This window comes from Pelophylax lessonae, assembly GCF_965119305.1.
Source record: "Pelophylax lessonae genome assembly, chromosome: 3".
Classification (NCBI taxonomy): Eukaryota; Metazoa; Chordata; class Amphibia; order Anura; family Ranidae; genus Pelophylax; species Pelophylax lessonae.
The window spans coordinates 338,322,212-338,344,376 of NC_138770.1; positions in this window are offsets into that span (position 1 = coordinate 338,322,212).

Consider the following 22,165-nt stretch of genomic DNA (forward strand, 5'->3'; position numbering starts at 1 on the left):
ACCCCCTTCAAACTTCAAATGACAATTGCGTGGTCGTGCTACGCTGTACCCCAAAAAAATTGATGTCCCTTTTTTTCACACAAATAGAGCCATTTTTTTTGGTGGTATTTTATCACCTCTGTGATTTTTATTTTTGTGCACTATAAACAAAAGAAGAGTGACAATTCTGAAATAAAAAAAACAATATTTTTTACTTTCTGCTTTAAAACATTCCCAATAAAAAAAATTACAAAAACAATTTTTTTCATCAATTTAGGTCAATATGTATTCTGCCACATATTTTTGGTAAAAAAGAAATCCCAATAAGTGTATATTTATTGGTTTGTGCAAAAGTTATCGCGTCTATAAACTTAGGCTGGCCATACACTATACAATTTTCTTATTCAATTTCCTTTAGATTTACCTTAAACTATGTAGTGCAAGGGCCTGCCTGACTGCATACAAATTGAAAATGTTTAGGTTTGACCCTATATTACATGGTTTTGGTAAATCTAAAGGAAAGTTGAACAAGAAAATTGTATAGTGTATGGCCAGCCTAAGGGATAGATTTATGTCATTTTTATTTATGTATTTATTTTTTACTAGCAAGGGCGGCAATCAGTGATTTTTAGTGGGACTGTAACATTGCAGCGGCCAAATCGGAAACCTAACTGACACTTTTGACACTTTTGAAGGGGACCAGTGTCATTTAAAGTAATCAGTGCTAAAAATATGCACTGTTACTGTACTAATGACACTGGCAGGGAAGGGGTTAACACCAGGGGTGATCAAGGGGTTAAGTGTGCTCCTAAGGAGTGCTTTCTAACTGTATGGGGGTTGTACTCCATGGATGACCACAGAGACCTGTGTTCCTAAATAGGAGGAACACAGGATCCCTGTTTTCATCTCTAACAGAACAGCTGTCTGCCTTGTTTACATCATCAGACCGCCGTTCTATCTACATGGGGAGCGATACCCCTCTGGCCAATTGGCGCATGTGCATGCCTCAGGCAGCTCGTGCGCCCCCACTATCTGTTACACAAAGCGACATACAGGTACTAGTGATGGACTAACATTGGACAGGGCGGTTCGCGAACGTGACCCGCAAACTTTCTCAAATGTTTGCGAACCGCAAGTTTGCGGCGGACTCCATTCACTTCAATGGCAGGCGAACATTAAAAACCTCCAGGTCATATTTGCAGCCACAAAATACTTACTAGCTGTGCACACATAGTCCCACAACATGGACACTGACATACCAGAAGTATTGCTATTGGAAAAGTATGCTTAAAATATTTTTTTTTTCAGCCAAAAAATGTTTTTTATTTTTTCTAAATCAGCCAGAACTGACAGCAGCCGGTAAATACATGTCAAATACATATAGGGTCCATTCACACATCTGTAAAATGGGTCCGCATCCATTCCACAATTTAGCGGAACGTTTACAGACACATTGATTTTCAATGCCAGTCTGAAAAATTACGCATTCACAGGATAAATAAGAAAGTGTCGGCCAGTACAGGCCCCAAAAATTAGCCAACAGGCGTTCACCTGACAGCAAACAACTTTGTATTCTGTGGCTGGAGGTACATTAGGCATTGACAAGATACAGAAGTAAGTGTCGGCCAGTACAGGCCCCAAAAATTAGCCCACAGGCGTCACCTGACAGCAAAGAACTTTGTATTCTGTGGCTGGAGGTACATTAGGCATTCAAATGATACAGAATTAAGTGTTGGTCAGTACAGGCCCCAATAATTAGCCGACAGGTGTTGTATTCTGTGGCTGGAGGTTGCTGTGTGGAGCAGGGACAGACTGTATAGTGACACAAGTCGCTAGCTAATAGGTCCACAAAGGTGTTTTGTCAGTGTAGGGAGAGGTTGCTGTGTGGAGCTGGGACAGACTGTAGCAATTAGGCATTCAACGGACATAAAAGGCCTTTTATGCCGCTGTATTTACCCAAGACAGGGATCATGAATTGTTATGGGTGATGGCGGATATGTGTGGCCTGTCATGAGGAATTTGAATCAAACATGGTCTACTGGTCACATGTGTTGAATTCCTCCGAGATCCATGCCTCATTCATTTTTAGAAATGTGAGGTAGTCAACACTGTCGTGAGATAGGCGAGTGAGCTTATTGGTCACGACCCCCCCTGCTGCGCTGAACGTCCTTTCGGACAGGACATTGAACGAGTGGCAAGCCAACAGTTCCATTGCAAATTGTGCAAGCTCTGGCCAGAGGTCAAGCCTGCCCGCACAGTAGTCCAGGGGTTCATCACTTCTCAGAGCATCCACATCGGCCGTTAACCCGATGTAGTCGGACACCTGCCGGTCTATGCGTTCCCTGATGCTGGAGCCTTTGCAGTCAATGCATAAGTCGCGGTAAGCCCAACACTCACCTAGGGACGATCCGCTGGAAAGATGGAAAATAGGGTTTCCATCTGTCCAGATATGACGGATCGGATTGGATGTCAGTGGACATGTCTCCGCTGACATCCGATGCCCCATGCATAAGGGGGACCGTTCAGATCCGCCAAAAAAACAGACAGGGGTATCTGAACGGTCTGCCTGTGTGAAAGGGGCCTAAGAAGGCACCTGGACTCCCATCACCGAGCCCAGTGGGAGCAACGCCGTCAGAACCCACAAAGCCACACTCCACGCTCTCACCGTCCAGCTTTTTCTCCTTCTCCTCTCTCCTCACAATTGTCCTCTACTCCACCTTCCATCATGCCATTCTCAAGTTTTTCTAGAAAAAGGCAGGCTTCCGTGGCCCAAATGTTTGAGCGTAAAAAAATGATGACGCCGGATAACCCTCTTGCCCAATGGTTGACCGCTGGCTTGTCGGAACTGATAGCCCGCCAACTACTACATATAAACTGGTGGACTCGGAGGCCTTTCGAAAATTTGTGGCCATTGGAACACCACTATGGAAGGTCCCAGGAAGGAAATATTTCTCGCAGAAGAGCATCCCAGAGCTATATGGCCATGTTCAGCAGCAAGTGAATGTATCTCTGGCAAATAGTGTTGGGGCCAAGATACATCTGACCACAGACACGTAGTCTAGAAAACACAGGCAGGGAAGGTATGAAACTTTTACTGCCCACTGGGTGAACCTTCTGACGGCCTTTAAGCATGTAACCCGTGGCACCCGTGTACATTTGGTTTTACCGCCACGGATTGCATGCAGGCCTGCCTCTTCTTCTCCTCCTCCTACTTCATCCTCCCTCTCCTCCTTGGCTGACTCCTCCTTTTCCGCTGCTACCATCTCTTCCGCTGTGCCGCCCAAGATCCCCAGAACCTATTTGGCATGCAAGGTGAGACGTTGCCATGCTGTGCTGCGTCTATTGTGCCTGGAAGCCAAGAGCCACACTGGTCCTGCACTCCTTTCAGCTTTACGTTCACAGGCAGATCAGTGGATAACACCGCTCAATTTGACAGTTGGTATGGTAAAGTGGTGTGCGACAATGGTGCCAATCTGCTGAGCATGCTGACACAGGGCAAAATACACACATGCCATGCATGGTCCACGTCCTGAACTTGGTCGTGCAGCGATTCATTGTCAAATACCCTGGGGTCCAGGACGTCTTGCGCCAGGCCAGGAAAATCTCGGGCCATTTCAGAAGATCTTACACAGCCATGGCTCGCCTTGCTGGCATTCAGCGGCGACACAACCTGCCCGTCAGACATCTTATCTGTAACTGCCTGACACGATGGATCTCAACCTTGTATATGCTGGATAGGCTGCTCCAGCAGAAACGTGCAGTTAACGACTACCTGTACGAACTCTGCGGCAGGACAGGTTCTGGGGATCTTGGGTCTTTTTTACCGTGCCAGTGGCTGCTCATGCGCGATGCATGCAGACTTCTGCGGCCATTTGATGAGATCACAAAACTGGTCAATCGCAGCCAGGGCGCCATCAGTGACATAGTACCTTATGCCTTCTTTCTGGAGAGTGCATTGCGTCGTGTCATTGATCAAGCCATCGAGGAGCAGGAGCAGGAAGATGAGGAAGTCGCAATGCTGGATGAATATAGAAAGCATATTATAGTGGATTTGTATTGTGCAGCATTGTGACTGGTGAGCGGTTCTGCAGCGATACTACAACTACAAAGAGGGACAAATGCAATTAGAAAAAAGTATTATAGCTGGTGTGATAGACCAGTGGCCCCCCAAAATGACAGATTGAAGCAGGGGTTTTATATAACATTATACTTTCATAATAGTGTATTTGGGTACTACAGAAATTTTGCCCCTGCATCATCGACGTCACCTTTCCCACCACTAACATTAGAGATCTAAGAGTAGGCAGCAACAGCGGGGACCAACCTCCTTCTGCTGATCTGGGTACTGTCATCAGAGTGCTGAGTGGTGGCTGTTTCTACCTCCTCTTCCTGATCTGATGCCAAGAATGGCTGCGCATCGTAAATGTCTTGTGATGGATTGGAAAATAATTCCTGTGACTCAAGTGGAGGGTATATGGTGGTGGTGGAGGTGGTGTTGGTGGTGGTGTCTTTGGGGGTGCACACAGCAGAGAGTGAAGAGGGTGCAGACGGAGAGGATGAGGAGGGTGCAGAAGAGGAAAGCTGAGTGAGCCACTCAACCAAGTCTGGTGCATCCTTTGACGTAATCGAACGCACCTTCTGCAACTTCCTACTTTGGATCCGGCCTGGTGCTCTTGCCCTACCCCTACCACCCCTGCGGAAGGGCCTGCCTGTCATTTTTTAAATTACCCTGTGACAAAAGTCTCAGAGAAGTGTAGAGAAGCGTGGAAGAAGGTATACAACACCCCGCTTCAATCTGTCGTTTTGGGGGGCCACTGGTATATCACACCAGTTATAAAAAAATTTCCCAGTAAATTTTGTCACTGTGTGTAGCAGAGTTAACGCAGCGAAAGAGGCAAAATTTCTGCAGTACCCAAATACACTATTATGAAAGTATATTTTTATATAACACCCCGCTTCAATCTGTCGTTTTGGGGGGCCGCTGGTTTATCACACCAGTTATGAAAAATATTTTCCAGTAACTTTTGTCACTTTGTGTAGCAGAGTTAACGCAGCGAAACATTTCTGAAGTACCCAAATACACTATACAGTAAAACCTTGGTTTGAGAGTAACTTGGTTTAAGAGCGCTTTGCAAGACAAGCAAAATTTTCAAATAAATTTTGACTTGGTTTACAAGCGATGTCTTGATATACAAGTAGCTTCAAGTCACAGCTGAGTATAAAAGAGAAGAGAGGCGCCTCTAAGTGTAGCAATATGGTTACATTTAACCACTTAAGCCCCGGAGGATTTGGCTGCTAAAGGACCAGGGGTTTTTTTGCGATTTTTTACTGCGTGACTTTAACGGACAATTGCGCGGTCGTGCGACGCTGTACCTAAACGAATTTGACGTCCTTTTTTTCCCACAAACAGAGCTTTCTTTTGGTGGTATTTGATCACCTGTGCGATTTTTTGATCACGCGCTATAAACAAAAAAAGAGCGTAAATTTTGCAAAAATAACAATATTTTTCACATTTTTTTATATGAAATTCCCCCAAAAAAAAAGTAAAAATCAAAATTTTTTAACATTTTTCGGCCAATTTGTTTTATGCTACCTATGTTTGGTAAAAAAAAATCGCAAAAAGCGTATTTTGATTGGTTTGCGCAAAAGTTATCGCGTTTACTAACAAAGAGAAAGATTTTTGTCATTTTTGGTGTTTTTTTTTTTAACGCATAATGGCGGCGATCTGCGATTTTTTTTTCGGTACTGCGACATTGCGGCGGACAGATCGGACCCTTGACTGACATTTTTGACACTTTTGGGGTTACCAGTGACATTACTGCAGTAATCAGTGCTATACATATGCACTGTTACTGCAAAAATGACACTGGCAGGGAAGGGGTTAACTTTATTGGACAGGGAGGGGTTAAGTGTGTCCTAGGGGCGTGCTTTCTACTGTGTAGGGACATGGCTATTGGTGTAAAAGCAAAGATCAACCGTTCTACATAGTAGAACGGTCAGATCTTCACTTTTACACAGGGAGAACTGACAGGCAGCTTTTTTACACAAGCTGCTCTGTCTTTCTCCCTTCACAGCAGCGATCGTAGTGTGGCCGGCGGACATCGAGTCCGCCGGTCACACGCACTGACTTGCCTGTGAACGAGCCGCGGCGGGCGCGCGCCTCGGCGGGCGCGCGCCCGCCCGCGATAGGCTCGCAAGTCAGTGACAGGCGAGTGACGTATCGATACGTCACTCTGCCTGGCCGGGGCTGACCGCCGCAGTATATAGTCGTGCGGCGGTCGGCAACCGGTTAATGAAGGTACAACATTTAGCAACTCACATGGTTGATGATTGGAACAGGCACATCTAAGTATGCAGGCATCCAGGCTAAAGCTGTCCACATAGACCATCCTCTGCACCGCCATCTACGTCATCCCTTCCATGCTGCCCCTCGCTTTTAGATCCCTTTACTGCAGGGTGGTCTTCCCGGTCAGGATTACAGACTGGCAGCCGGCGGTGCAGAAGATAGTCCATGTGGACAGATTTACCCCGGATGCCTGCATACTTAGATGTGCCTGTTTTATTCATCAACCATGTGAGTTGCTAAATGTTGTACCTTCATTAAATGGAACCATATTGCTACACTTAGAGGCACCTTTCTTCTCTTTGATACTCTGTAGCTCCTACTGGATTTTGCTTCTTATCCCCTTGTGGTAGTGGCTATTTGTGGATGGACATTTTATGGTTATATAACCTATCGCAATGCTATAATCTTTTTATATGGACTATAAACTGAAGGACTTATGAATAAATGGTTGTGGAACGAATCATCTGAGTTTCCATTATTTCTTATGGGGAAATTTGCTTTGATATAAGAGTGCTTTGGATTACAAGCATGCTTCCGGAACGAATTATGCTCGCAAACCAAGGTTTTACTGTAATATGCTTTCAATATTAGAAAGTATATTATAAGTGTATTACACCCCTATATACTGCACACCAAACAATAGTACACCTATACCAGTCCTTTAAAGGACTTTTGTGGACCTATTACCGAGCGATTTGTGTCACTCAGTGCCAGTTCACACTGATGCGATGCGGGAATACTGCAAATATATCTGCGTGTTCCTGCATCGCATCCGCAGCACAGGCAGTTCCCCCTGCCATATGCAATACGCTGGGGTGTCAATTCTAAGTCAACGACACCCCCAGCTCAGATCGCATATCACAGTGCGATCTGACAGTTTGCACAGAATCGGATCACACTGGTGTGAACCACCATGCGATCCGAGTCTGCTGCAGACCAAAAAAAGGGTCCTGTGCGTATTCACTGCGATTGCGGTGCGAATTCAGCCATACAAACTATATGGCTGAATTTGCCCCGCACAGACATCGCATGTAATTTTAGGAGCAGTGCTGGTTAACACTGATGCGATCACAGAGATCGCATGTAATTCAGGGCGCACTGCTCCTAAAATTACATGCAATGTCTGTGCAGTGCAAATTCAGCCATACATGGAAGTTTGTATGGCGGAATTCGCACCCCAATCACAGTGAACATGCGCAGAACCCTTTTTTTTTGGTCTGCTGCAGAATAAACAATCACTCATGTGGAGCCAATCCCAGATCCAAAAAAGTCAGGCAGCCCAGTCTCAGTGAATGACAGACCTCAGATCAGAGATATAAAGGGAGACTCCTCATGGTATAGTACATCAGACTAAGGTTTTATTAAAAGTAAAATTGGCCACTTACAGCTCTGGACTCCAAAAAGATGGCCGCCGGATCCTCCTCAGCAACAAGAACCATGCCAGCCAAGCTCCGCCTACATGTTTCGTTTTACACAAACGTCATCAGGGGGCGTGGCCTGCGACGCCAATCACAATCTTATATACCAGAGGAGGGAGGGGCGCACAATCACAAACAGGAACAGGAAGCGGAGCGAGCTGCATTCCAGCAGACAGGAAGTGTACGCCCACACACCAGGGACACCCCCAACTATCGCCCGCAAATCCAAATAATATAGAATTGATAACAAACCCATAAATAATCCTTGCCATACTTAGATCCAAATGTAAAAACATATCAAGGATCAAAATATGAGCAGAGGAATTACGCATTACATGGATGCCGATGCATAGTAGGACCGGTGCCATCTTGTGGCCACAGAGCTAACTGAACAACAATGCTTTAATCCTAAAGAACAGACATAATAACATAACATAAATTATACAAATCTAATACATAAAAGTTAAAACCACATATAAAAAGGGGAATGATAAAATATGCTAAGAAAATCTAAAAATTGATTGGAAAATAAATAAACAAATAAATAATTACCAATCAGATTCAGATTAATGGAAGATTTATGCATTATTAATAAAAGCATTAACGTCCCATTCAATGTTTAAACCGAATGGGACATAAGTTCTGGCGTTAAAGATCCAGCGGGTCTCAAACTTGGAAACTCCCCTAACTTTATTACTCCCCCTCCAACAACCAGAATATTTATCAATCCTCAGGAATAAAGTACCTTCAGGATTTCGTCCGTGCAGGGCCGGTGCTAGACTTTTTTGCGCCCTAGGCAAGACCAGCTACTTGCGCCTCCCCACAAAAAAAAACAAAAACAAAAATCAAAATAAATTCACTAATTCTAGCACCAGAACTCCTGCATAACATTAAACCGATGACCTATAGGGTCTTTTCGTGTGTGCACCCATGAAACAGCGAAAAAACTTCAGTACCCTTTTTTCATAGGCAACGCTCAAAAAGCCCCTACAGGACATTAGGTTAGTGTTATGCAGTAGTTCTGATGCTAGAAATATTGCTGTCACTCTGGCGTGCGCGGTGATGCATAACATGTGCAGGGCAATCGCATGCATCTTATGTGTGTGTGTGTCTGGGGGGGTAGCTCTAAAATGTTTTGCTTTTATATGTGTCTCTTTAAATGTTTAAAAAGTTTTTTTATTTTTTTGTTCTTTATTTTTTTATTTTAGTTTTTTTTTTCCATAAAACTTTTATTGCTATTCGACAGAGGACCAATAGCCCCCTATGTGGTAGCATATAGGTGACAGGTACTCTTGATTAGATATTCGGGGTCTATTAGTCTCTGGATGTCTCCTCTCTACTCCTCTACAGCTGATGGAATACAGATGGTGTTCCATCAGCTGCTTCCTGAGCACAGCTGCTTTAGAATGAAAGCGCCAGTCTAGTAAGTGACGTCATATACGTCCGTCACTTCCTGGTCTTTGCCTAGGAGGGAGGCTTAGCGGATGGATGTCCGTGAAGCTCCCACCATCCTTCCCAGGGGCCCCCATGACTGCCCTGGATCCACAGGTGGGATAGCCGAGCCCGGTTAACAGAGACAGAGCCAGGTGGACAGGAGAGGGGGAGTTCACTCTGTTGGAGGGGGATGCAGCCAGGTGGGGGGGAGGACGGAGCCAGATGGACAGGAGAGAGGGGGTGCAGCCAGTTTGGGGAGGGCAGAGCCAGGTGGAGAGGGGGAAGGGGGGGGTAGCAGCCAGATGGAAAGGAGAGGGGGGAGCAGCCAGGTGGACAGGAGAGGGAGGGAGAGCAGCAAGGTGGACAGGAGAGGGGGGAAGCAACCAGGTGGACAGGAGAGGGGGGGAAGCAGCCAGGTGGACAGGAGAGGGGGGGAAGCAGCCAGGTGGACAGGAGAGGGGGGTAATCAGCAAGGTGGACAGGAGAGGGGGGAAGCAGTCAGGTGGACAGGAGAGGGGGGAAGCAGCCAGGTGGACAGGAGAGAGGGGGAATCAGCCAGGTGGACAGGAGAGGGGGGAAGCAGCCAGGTGGACAGGAGAGTGCGGGAAGCAGCCAGGTGGACAGGAGAGGGGGGAAGCAGCCAGGTGGACAGGAGAGGGAGGGGGGAAGCAGCCAGGTGGACAGGAGAGGGGGAGAGCAGCCAGGTGGACAGGAGAGAGGGGGAGCAGCCAGGTGGACAGGAGAGGGGGGAAGCAGCCAGGTGGAGAGGAGGGTGCAGCCAGGTGGAGAGGAGAGCGGGTGTGCAGCCAAGTGGGGGGAGGACAGAGCCAGGTGGACAGGAGAGGGGGATGCAGCCAGGTGGGGGGAGGACAGAGCCAGGTGGACAGGAGAAGGGTGCAGCAAGGTGGACAGGAGAGGGGGGGGTGTAGCCTGGTGGGGGGGAGGACAGAGCCAGATAGACAGGAGAGCGGGGGTGCAGCCAGGTGGAAGGGGAATGCAGCCAGGTGGACAGGAGAGGGGGATGCAGCCAGGTTGGGGGAGGACAGAGCCAGGTGGACAGGAGAGGGGTGCAGCAAGGTGGACAGGAGAGGGGGGTGTAGCCTGGTGGGGGGAGGACAGAGCCAGATGGACAGGAGAGGGGGGTGCAGCCAGGTGGAAGGGGAATGCAGCCAGTTGGACAGAAGAGGGGGTGCAGCCAGGTGGGGGAGAGGACAGAGCTGGGTGAAGAGGAGAGGGGGGGCTGCAGCCAGGTGGGGGATGGACAGAGCCAGGTGGACGAGAGGGGGGTGCAGCCAGGTGGAGGAGGGAGATGTAGCCAGGTGGACAGGGGAGGGGGAGGGTACAGCCAGGTGGGGGAGGGAGGACAGAGCCAGGTGGACAGGAGAGGGGGGTTGCAGCTACAGAAAGTGGAGGGGGGATGGGGACAGGAGAGGAGGGTGCAGCCAGGTGGGGGGAGGACAGAGCCAGGTGGACAGGAGAGGGGGGGGTGCAGCCAGGTGAGGGGGGGGGGGTTGGACACAGGGGGAGAGAGAGAGCAAGATCTGATCAGTCAAAGTGCTCACTCATTTGGAATGGTCCCGGGTGCTCAGTGTGGCTTTTAATCTTCCCACCCACCTCTCCTTCACAGACAGAGCACATGGGAGGGGCTGGAGGCATGCTGGAGGTGGAGAGGACAGAACAGAGGAGTATGGATACTCTCCACTAGAGGTGTACCGAACTGTTCGCCGGCGGACAGTTCCCGGCGAACTTAGCATGTTCCCGTTCGCCGCTGCGGGCGAACATATGCGATGTTTGGTCCGCCCCCTATAATACATCATTGAGGCAAACTTTGACCCTGAACTTCACAGTCAGCAGGCACATTTCCAGTCAGTCAGCATACCTCCCTCCCACACCCTCCCACCTCCTATAAATAAGCAAGGGCAGCATCCATCTTAGATCATTCTGAAACAGTGTGTGTTAGTGAGAGCAGGGAGAGCTGCTGCTGCTGTTAATAGCTAGGGACAGTTGTCAGTGTTCCTGGTCTTGCTAGTCAGTGTTCTTGGTCCACTACTGCTGTAAGGACAGCATCCTATTCCTGACAGCACCCCAAAAAGCCCTTCTAAGGGCGGGGGCCGCTGGTTTATCACACCAGTTATGAAAAATATTTTCCAGTAACTTTTGTCACTGTGTGTAGCAGAGTTAACGCAGCGAAACATTTCTGAAGTACCCAAATACACTATAATATGCTTTCAATATTAGAAAGTATATTATAAGTGTATTACACCCCTATATACTGCACACCAAACAATAGTACACCTATACCAGTCCTTTAAAGGACTTTTGTGGACCCATTACCGAGCGATTTGTGTCACTCAGTGCCAGTTCACACTGATGCGATGCGGGAATACTGCAAATATATCTGCGTGTTCCTGCATCGCATCCGCAGCACAGGCAGTTCCCCCTGCCATATGCAATACGCTGGGGTGTCAATTCTAAGTCAACGACACCCCCAGCTCAGATCGCATATCACAGTGCGATCTGACAGTTTGCACAGAATCGGATCACACTGGTGTGAACCACCATGCGATCCGAGTCTGCTGCAGACCAAAAAAAGGGTCCTGTGCGTATTCACTGCGATTGCGGTGCGAATTCAGCCATACAAACTATATGGCTGAATTTGCCCCGCACAGACATCGCATGTAATTTTAGGAGCAGTGCTGGTTCACACTGATGCGATCACAGAGATCGCATGTAATTCAGGGCGCACTGCTCCTAAAATTACATGCAATGTCTGTGCAGTGCAAATTCAGCCATACATGGAAGTTTGTATGGCGGAATTCGCACCCCAATCGCAGTGAACATGCGCAGAACCCTTTTTTTTGGTCTGCTGCAGAATAAACAATCACTCATGTGGAGCCAATCCCAGATCCAAAAAAGTCAGGCAGCCCAGTCTCAGTGAATGACAGACCTCAGATCAGAGATATAAAGGGAGACTCCTCATGGTATAGTACATCAGACTAAGGTTTTATTAAAATTAAAATTGGCCACTTACAGCTCTGGACTCCAAAAAGATGGCCGCCGGATCCTCCTCAGCAACAAGAACCATGCCAGCCAAGCTCCGCCTACATGTTTCGTTTTACACAAACGTCATCAGGGGGCGTGGCCTGCGACGCCAATCACAATCTTATATACCAGAGGAGGGAGGGGCGCACAATCACAAACAGGAACAGGAAGCGGAGCGAGCTGCATTCCAGCAGACAGGAAGTGTACGCCCACACACCAGGGACACCCCCAACTATCGCCCGCAAATCCAAATAATATAGAATTGATAACAAACCCATAAATAATCCTTGCCATACTTAGATCCAAATGTAAAAACATATCAAGGATCAAAATATGAGCAGAGGAATTACGCATTACATGGATGCCGATGCATAGTAGGACCGGTGCCATCTTGTGGCCACAGAGCTAACTGAACAACAATGCTTTAATCCTAAAGAACAGACATAATAACATAACATAAATTATACAAATCTAATACATAAAAGTTAAAACCACATATAAAAAGGGGAATGATAAAATATGCTAAGAAAATCTAAAAATTGATTGGAAAATAAATAAACAAATAAATAATTACCAATCAGATTCAGATTAATGGAAGATTTATGCATTATTAATAAAAGCATTAACGTCCCATTCAATGTTTAAACCGAATGGGATATAAGTTCTGGCGTTAAAGATCCAGCGGGTCTCAAACTTGGAAACTCCCCTAACTTTATTACTCCCCCTCCAACAACCAGAATATTTATCAATCCTCAGGAATAAAGTACCTTCAGGATTTCGTCCGTGCAGGGCCGGTGCTAGACTTTTTTGCGCCCTAGTCAAGACCAGCTACTTGCGCCTCCCCACAAAAAAAAACAAAAACAAAAATCAAAATAAATTCACTAATTCTAGCACCAGAACTCCTGCATAACATTAAACTGATGACCTATAGGGTCTTTTCGTGTGTGCACCCATGAAACAGCGAAAAAACTTCAGTACCCTTTTTTCATAGGCAACGCTCAAAAAGCCCCTACAGGACATTAGGTTAGTGTTATGCAGTAGTTCTTTTTTTTTTTTTTTTTACTTTATTTTTATTTGCATATAGAATTTAAGTTTACAACAGTATTTCTCAAAGTAGGATTCACATTTTACATGTTAAGGTTATGCAGAAAAGAAATACAATGAATCAAATACTAAAATATCATAAATATTTCCCTTTCCCTCCCTCCCCCCCTTCCCAATATTCCTCCCCTTCTTGCCACCACTTCCATTTTACAGTGCCTCCCCATGGTAGATATGCTTAACTATTTATTTCAATATATTTAGTTGATTTTTTTAAATTCTTTCCATTTTCCCCATTTTCTTTTCATGTTTACTGGAATTTCCTCTTGTGTGTTACATATATATTCCATATTAAAATTGTTATTTATCTTTTTACACCATTCCTTTATTTTCGGGCTCTCCTTTTCTCTCCACTTTTTTGGTATGGTTCCCTTTGCTATATTCAGCAAAGTTGGTACAAGAGTCATATTATATTTTTTTAAAGGTATTATTGTTTTGTGAAAAAGGCAGACCCATGGATCGTTTGGTATTTTTATTCCAGTGATTTCTTCAATCAGTTGTCTAACTTCTAACCAGAAATCTTTTATCTTGGGGCAATCCCAAAATAGATGGTACATTGTACCTATGTTGCCACAATCCCGCCAGCATTTGTCTATCTTGTTTGGTTGGTATTTATTTATTACTTCTGGGGTGATGTACCACCTAAGCAGACATTTATAATTTAATTCTGTTGTGCTTACGTCTGTGGCTGTGGATCCGACCACCTTTAATACAGTCCCGAGTTCCTGTTCTTGCAAGTGTGTCCCAATTTCTTTTTCCCATTTTACTATGTATGGAGGTTTTTCCAGACTGTGCCATTCCGTCAGCATTTTGTAGATCTGAGAGACTCCATGCCTTTGCGTGGAGGAATAACTCAGTTTCTCGATGTTATTAAGATTTTTTTCCGACCTAATCGGCTGTGGTAATGAGCTGACAAAATGTCTCAGCTGGAGATATCTCCATTCATCTATTTTTATATTTTTATTTTCTTGTTTTAATTTCTGAAGTGTTTTTATGTGACCTTTGTGTAGAATATCTTTTAATTGAGTGTTCCCTATCCAATTTCCACCCTTTTCTTCTTTCCCTGGTGGGAAGTATTTAGTGCCATTTAATGCTATCATTGGTGAATTGTATTCCCATTTCAATTGTTTGTTAATCCCATCCCATATTTTATAAACTACCTTTGTCATTTCATGTGCTCCCTGTATTTCCCTATATTTTGGTGGCATCCATATTGTTTTGTGTAGGTGATTATTATTTTGTGCACATTCTATCTCTACCCATCTTTTTTCCCTCTTTTCTGTTTTTGTCCAGTCCACCATTCGTGTAATAATTACTGCCTTATAATACCTTTCTATATCTGGAGTTGCTAATCCTCCTTGTGTTTTACTTCTTGTAAGGATCTTGTACTGTATTCTGGGTTTTTTCCACTGCCATATATATTTTGTCAGTAAAGTTCTTATTACCCTAAAGAAAGTTGCGGGGATGTTTATTGGCAGCAAGGAAAAGGTGTATAAGATTTTTGGCAAGATAAACATCTTAACAACGTTATTCCTTCCGATCCATGAGATTAAACCATTTGATTTCTTTCTTATGTCTGTTTTTATTTCGTTCAATAACGGTATATAGTTAGCTTGATATAATTTTCCAATTTGTGGTGTTAAATATATCCCTAAGTATTTTAATTTTTCTTTTGTCCACGTATATGGGAAATATGTTTTTATTATTTGTTCTTCCTGGATATTTAACCTTATATTCAAAATCTCTGATTTTATTGGATTTATTTTAAAGTTTGACAACTTACCATAATCTTTTAACTCCTTTTGAATGTTTGGAAGAGTAATCCTTGGATTTGTAACGATGAATAATAAATCGTCCGCATATGCTGCGATTTTGTGCTCGTCTTGATTTACCGTTACTCCTTTTATATCTTTATTTTGTCTAATTTTTGCCAATAATGGTTCCAGGGTTAGTACGAACAGTAGGGGTGATAAAGGACACCCCTGTCTCGTCCCATTGCTCATTCCAAATTTCTCTGATAAGCTTCCGTTTATTTTAATTTTTGCCGTAGGGTTATTATATAGTGCCTCTATCCATTGCCTCATTCTTGACCCCATCCCTAAGTTTTTTATGGTTTCTTTCATGAAGTCCCAGTCCACCCTATCAAAAGCCTTTTCAGCATCAATTGATAATAGGATGGAGGGGACCTCATATTTTTTTGTTTTTTGTAGTAGAAGCAGGGTACGAATCACATTATCCTTCCCTTCTCTGCCTGGGACGAATCCAGTTTGGTCCGGATGGATCCACATTTTTAGTAACTCTTTTAGTCTTGTTGCCAAGATTTTCGCAAATAATTTTGTGTCTGCGTTTAACAACGCAATTGGCCTATAACTAGAACAGAGGGTTTGATCTTTCCCTTCTTTCGGTATTACCGTAATGTATGCCATTAGAGATTCTTCTCTTAGGTCTTCCTTCCCTATTTTATTCAAATATTTTTGCATTTTTGGAATTAATATTTCTTTGAATCTTTTATAGTACTTTATTGTGTATCCGTCCGGACCTGGGCTCCTTCCATTTTGGGTAGTTTTTAATGCTTCTCTTATTTCATTTTCAGTAATTGGAGCTTCAAGAAGTTCCAATTTGTCTTCTGGAATTTTAGGCAGATCTGCTTCCTTAATATATTTTTGGATCTTTATTATTTTTTCCTGTCTTATTTTCGGGGTTTCTTCCTTTCGGACATTGTATAAAGTGCTATAAAAGGCATGAAAGGCTTTAGCTATTCCTGTGGTTGAGTTGATTATTTCGTTTTTACTGTTTTTAATTTTTTCTATGTAATTTTTTGATTTTTTCCTCATCAGTAATCTCGCTAGGGATCTTCCTGGTTTATTTCCAAATTTGTATCTGTATCTAGCTATCTTATTGAAATGATTTCTAGATTCCTCTTCCAATAGATCTTTTAATTCATCTCTTTTTATTATAAGGTTTTTCTCTATTTCTTTTTTAAATTCTTTTTTGTGTTTTTGTTCTAGGTCGTATATTTCTCTTATAAGTGTGTTGATTTGATTTGTCCTCTCTTTCTTTTTTCTTGACGCACTGGATATTAATATTCCTCGGATATAAGCTTTGTGTGCTTCCCAGAGTGTAGCGGATGCTATTTCTGGTGTGTCATTCTTTTGAAAATAAAACTCTAGTTCTTTTTCTATTCTATTTCCTATTTCTTCCTCTAGAATTAGTTCTTCATTTAACCTCCATGTTCCCATACTTTTGTGGTGGATCGGTGTCTTAATTGTTAAAGTTAGGGGTGCGTGGTCTGACAATGTAATTGTACCTATTTCTGTACTTTCTATAAATTCTAGTAGGCGATGGTCAATAAAAAAATAGTCCAATCTTGAGTACATCGAGTGTATTGAGGAGTAATAAGTGTAATCTCTTTTTTTTGGGTGTTGAATCCTCCATGCATCTACTAGTTGATTCTGATGTAGTTTTTTCCTTATTTTCCTTAGTTTTTGTTCACCCAGCATCCTTACCCCCGATGTACTATCGACACTTGGGTCAATACAAAAATTTATATCCCCTGCCATTATCAAATAGCCTTTTTTAAAGCTCTCTAAGTCATATAGGATTCTCCCCAGATATTCACTTGGTTTTTTGTTTGGATTATAAATATTGGCTAATGTCAACTCCATCCCCCTTATTTGACCCTTAAGAAAAATATATCGACCATTCGGATCTGTTTTCATTTCTTCTAGGGAGAATTCTATATTTCTTGCTATTCCTATTGCTACCCCTCTTGCACGCTCTATTGGTGAGTCCCCATAATACCATTTAGGAAAGTGTTTGGAAAAAAGTTTTATGTTCGAGTGGAGAGAAATATGCGTTTCCTGCAGAAAAGCTATATTTGCTGCTTCTCTCCTCAACTCTTCCAATATTTTATACCTTTTTATATGGGAATTTAATCCTCTTACATTATATGTTATTATTTTTAGTTGTTCATCTTTCATTTTCTATCTTTTCTTCTCGGGCCAGCTCTTTCTTGAACACGGAAGCGCTGGACCGATTTAAATTCCGCTAACAGCATTCTACCCATGTTGTTGGGCTGACAAACTTTTAAAATTTATTTTCCTTTTGGGCAATGGGGAGTTTCCCTATCTCTACCCCTCCTCCCATCCCTCCCCCTCCCCACCTCCCCCCCCTCCCCCCCCGCCTCCATCTCTCTCCGTCTCATATTGATATTCTTTTGATCAACTTTTGATCTTAGGGTATTTAGTTGTTTCCTTGGGTCATTCTCCCTAATACCCATTTTCTTTTGGGGTGGTGCTCTGATGGATTAGCACGTTCTATCTCCTTCCTTAATTGGAAGGACATTCCGGCCTTTGGGGGGGCTATCCTATTTCCTTTATATGGCTTATCTCCCTTCCCCTCCCTCCCTCTCCCCCACCATCCTTCCACCCCCCCAACCCCTCCTCCCTCCCTCAGTCCCCCCATACAGTTCATATCAATACGTAGATAAGAGAGAACCTCACAGAGCATGGCAGAAAGGGGAAAAAAAAAAAAAAAAAAAATCTTTTTTCTTTCTTTCCCCCTATATATGTCCTGCTCTGCAAAGTTCTCTTCCAAACTTTCATTATTTGGACAATATTTCCGCATTTTTTATCTTTTGTTCTTTCTAGCTAATGTCCATTCATGTTCTTCCGTCTGAAAGTTTCTTCGTGGTTCTTCTCCTTTGTCATTTTCGTACCATCCGGGCATGTTTGGCTCTTGTATATCTAGTTTTTTACAGAATTCTTGAGTTTCCTCTGGGAAAGTGAGTTTTGCTGATCGTCCATCTCTTTTTCCTATTAGACTAGCTGGGAACCCCCAATTGTATCTAATTCCTTGTTTTTGCATTTCTTCTGTCAATGGCTTTAAAATTCTTCTCCTCCTCAATGTTTCCGGTGCTAAGTCTGTAAATATCTGTATCTTGTCATTTTCTGTATTTCCTGTATTTATTAACGATTTGTTCTTCTTTAAGTTTTCCCATATTTGTGCTTTGTCTGTGTAGTTTTGAAACCTGATTATCACATCTCTAGGTGATTCTACTGGGATTCCTGTCGGTTTTCTTATGCGGTGGGCTCTTTCAATCAGTAATTGATCTTCTTCCCCTCTACCTAGTACTGGGTTTAAGATTTTTTGAAGTTTATCTCCCAAGTTTTCTTCCTGTGATGTGTCCCTTAATCCTCGAATCCTCAAATTTTTTCGTCTTGCTCTGTTCTCTTGATCCTCTAATTTGTAAGCTAGATCTCTGACTTTTTTCCTGGTCTCGCTTATTTCTTTTCTCATTCCCTGTATTGTTTTTGTTTGGTCTTCTTGCTTTTTCTCTAGTTCTTCTACCCGGCCCAGGGCATGTCCCAAATCCATCTGGACGTGTCCTAGGTCGGTCTGGATTTTAACCAATTCGATTTTTAATGATTTTTCTAATTCTGCGAACATTTCTCGCATTTCACCTTTTGTAGGAGCATGTTCTTTTGTTTCTCCTAGTTCTTCTTCTTCCTCTTCATCATTTTCAGTCCTTAAGCTTATCTCAGAATTTGCTGAACTGATAGGTGATTTAGTTACTTCAGCTTTTTGACTTTTCTCCACTCTCTTCTTTCCTGTTCCTTGTTGTTTTTCCTGAGATGTTTTTTCTAAGGAGTTTTCTTGTGTCATAAATTTCCTGATTGTGTTAGGACTTGAGGTCACCCTTGGTGATTTTGCAATAGCTCCTCCTCTTGTAGATTTACCCCTCATTATGTAAAAAGTGGTTCCGAGATTCCTTTATAAAGTCTCACAAGTCAATATGTTGGTACTCAAAATTCGTTATACAGTATGGATAAACAGTATGGAATATGTTTGCATTATTGCCAAAGGGGATACACAATAAGGCCAGGTAGTCTCTATATTGACTTCGTATTGACAGGCGGCAGTGAGAAATAGAGGTATGGGGTACTTCCCGCCTTCCAGCTCCTTACTCAAGTCCTTGTACAGGCTGGGGTAGATCCCATCTTTAAATGTTAGTAAAAGGAGAAAAAAAAAAAAAAAAAGAAAAGAAAAGCAAGACCAAAAATAGATTGATTGAGACTCCCACTTTGTTAAGGGCTCGCTCCTTATTATTCCAGCTATTACTGGCTGGGCCGGACTCGAGCTGTATGGCATACAAAATGCTTGGGCAGTGCCGGGTTTTATTTCACAGAAGTAAAAATATTAATTATTTTATACAGATCCAAGAGCCTTATTCACATCTGTGTTCTTCTTATAGTTCTCTGTATAGGTCCTTCATTCCTTCCCCTACTAATTTAGCTATGCATAAGTATATACCAGTATATAATATTCCAGCTGCCGGAGTGCCATGTGGTATAAACGTGAGCTGATTTAAAAAGTGGAGAGACTGTTGCACCTGCTGCTCCGAAAAAGACGCTCAATGTGAACACACTGGCTTCAACACATGGGATAGCTAGGTCACTCTCAGGTGTGCTGGCTTTATATTTATTAGCATGCTGACTTATTGTATATTATCTCTAGGAAGTCTTGGAAAGTCCTTCTGATAAACAATCGGATGACAGTAGAGATGATATGAAAAAGAGGGTTTACTCCTCTGTAACTCACGGTTTTAAGTAGACTGTCCTCCTTTAAAATACTCTCTGTTCATCTTGGGCTTTTACTCTCCTGTCCTCCTCCGTTTCTCAGCTCTCAGGCAGCAAGGCAGCAGCGTCTCCAGGATGGCAGTGCTGGACGGGATGGGACGGGACGAGGTGATAAGGAGTCTTTCTCAACTTTCAACTGCACTGTGTACTTCCCAGCGCTCGCAGGACTCAGGTGGGCCGGGCAGCTCTCTTGAGATCCGCTCCCTTGGAACCTGCTTCTCTCTGTCCACACCCGACTTCCAGCGATAACAATTAGTTTTGAGGCTTCTACCATCTATTGTTGCGGCTGCATGGCTGCATCGCTGCGCAGGAGACAGGATTCACCGGCACGGACATCCACGCGCCACACAGCGAAGGGACTCCTCCTGGTATTGAGGCTGAGCGGAGCGTGGGGGGGGGGGGTCAGCGAGGTTCACCGCTCGCAGCGCCCGCGCTCGTCCCCGGCGGCTTCAGACACTCTAGCGTCGGGTCGGAGGTGGGTCGGGAGCGGTCGGGATCTTCTGTTCCTCCATGTTAGAGACAGCCTTCTCCCCCTTCAGCCTACGTGCTCGCCGTCAGGCTCCTCCCCCTCATGACGGGCCCATCCTCGTCCAGCTCAGCTTCGGGCACCTCTCAATTTACCACTAGCCAGCCCGCCGGCACCACCACCAACACTAGCACCACAGCCGCTTCACTTGATCCGTCAGAGGAGTTATTTTCACATCAGTTGGAAGAAATAAGTGATGCGCAACTATTAGTGCCAGAGGATGTAGATAACGGGGATATGTCTCAGTCAGGCAGCATTATACACATGGACGTACATTGTGATGATGATGATGATGTTGTACCTGCTGCTGCTGCCTTTGCTGAGTTGTCAAGTGAAGCGGCTGATGATGACGATGTGTCTGTGCATGTCACCTGGGTGCCTGCTCGAAGAGCAGAAGAAGAGGGGGAAAGTTCAGATGGGGAGACAGAGAGGAGGAGGAGGAGACGAGTTGGAAGCAGGGGGAGGAGGTCATCGCAAGGAGCTAGTGGCACAGTCAGACAGCATGTAGATTCGGCACCTGGGGTCAGCCAGACAGCACGCCAATCAACGCAAGCTGTTGCCACCACCAGAATGCCGTCCTTGCAAAGCTCAGCAGTGTGGCATTTTTTTTGTGTGTCTGCCTCTGATATCAGTGATGCCATTTGTAACCTGTGCCAAAAGAAACTGAGTCGTGGGAAGTCCAACACCCACCTAGGTACAACTGCTTTGCGAAGGCACATGATCTCACATCACAAACGCCTATGGGATCAACACATGAGTAAAAGCAGCACACAAACTGAAAGCCACCATCCTCCTCCTGGTACAGCATCTTCAGCCACGTCAACCACTGCTGTCCTCCATGCCCCCTATCAACAACCCGCCCCTCCGCCTCTCACCTTCAGCAGTTCCTGCTCATCTGCCCACAGTCAGGTGTCTGTCAAGGAAATGTTTGAGCGTAAGAAGCCAATCTCACAGAGTCACCCCCTTGCCCGGCGTCTGACAGCTGGCTTGTCGGAACTCTTAGCATACAAGCTGGTGGAGTCTGAGGCCTTCAAAAAATTTGTCGCTATTGGGACACCGCAGTGGAAGGTACCCGGCCGAAATTATTTTTCACAAAAGGCAATCCCCAACCTGTACTCTATTGTGGAAAATGAAATCATGTCACGTCTGGCACACAGTGTTGGGGCAAGGGTCCATCTGACCACTGATAGCTGGTCTGCAAAGCACGGTCAGGGCAGGTATATCACTTACACTGCGCATTGGGTAAACCTGCTGGTGGCTGCCAAGCATGGAATGCGTGGCTCTGCTGCAGAGGAGTTGGTGACACCGCCACGACTTGCAGGCAGGCCTGCTGCCACCTCCTTTACTCCTCCTACTCCATCCTCTTTGCTAACCTCCTTGGCTGAGTCCTCTTCTGCTGTTGCGTCTTGCTCCACACCAACTGCACCCCCCCAGCTCCCCAGGGGCTATTCCACATGCCGGATACGACAGTGTCACGCTGTCTTGGGGTTGACTTGCCTGAAAGCAGAGAGTCACACCGGACCAGCACTACTGTCCGCCCTGAACGCACAGGTGGATCAGGGGAGTTTGGTCTGTCAGAGTTTGGTCTGTCACTGTGAAGCGGGCGTAACCCTTACACTACTTGACCGATACAACATCATACCTGATCGTATTCACACACTGGATGTTTTAAAGCACGTTA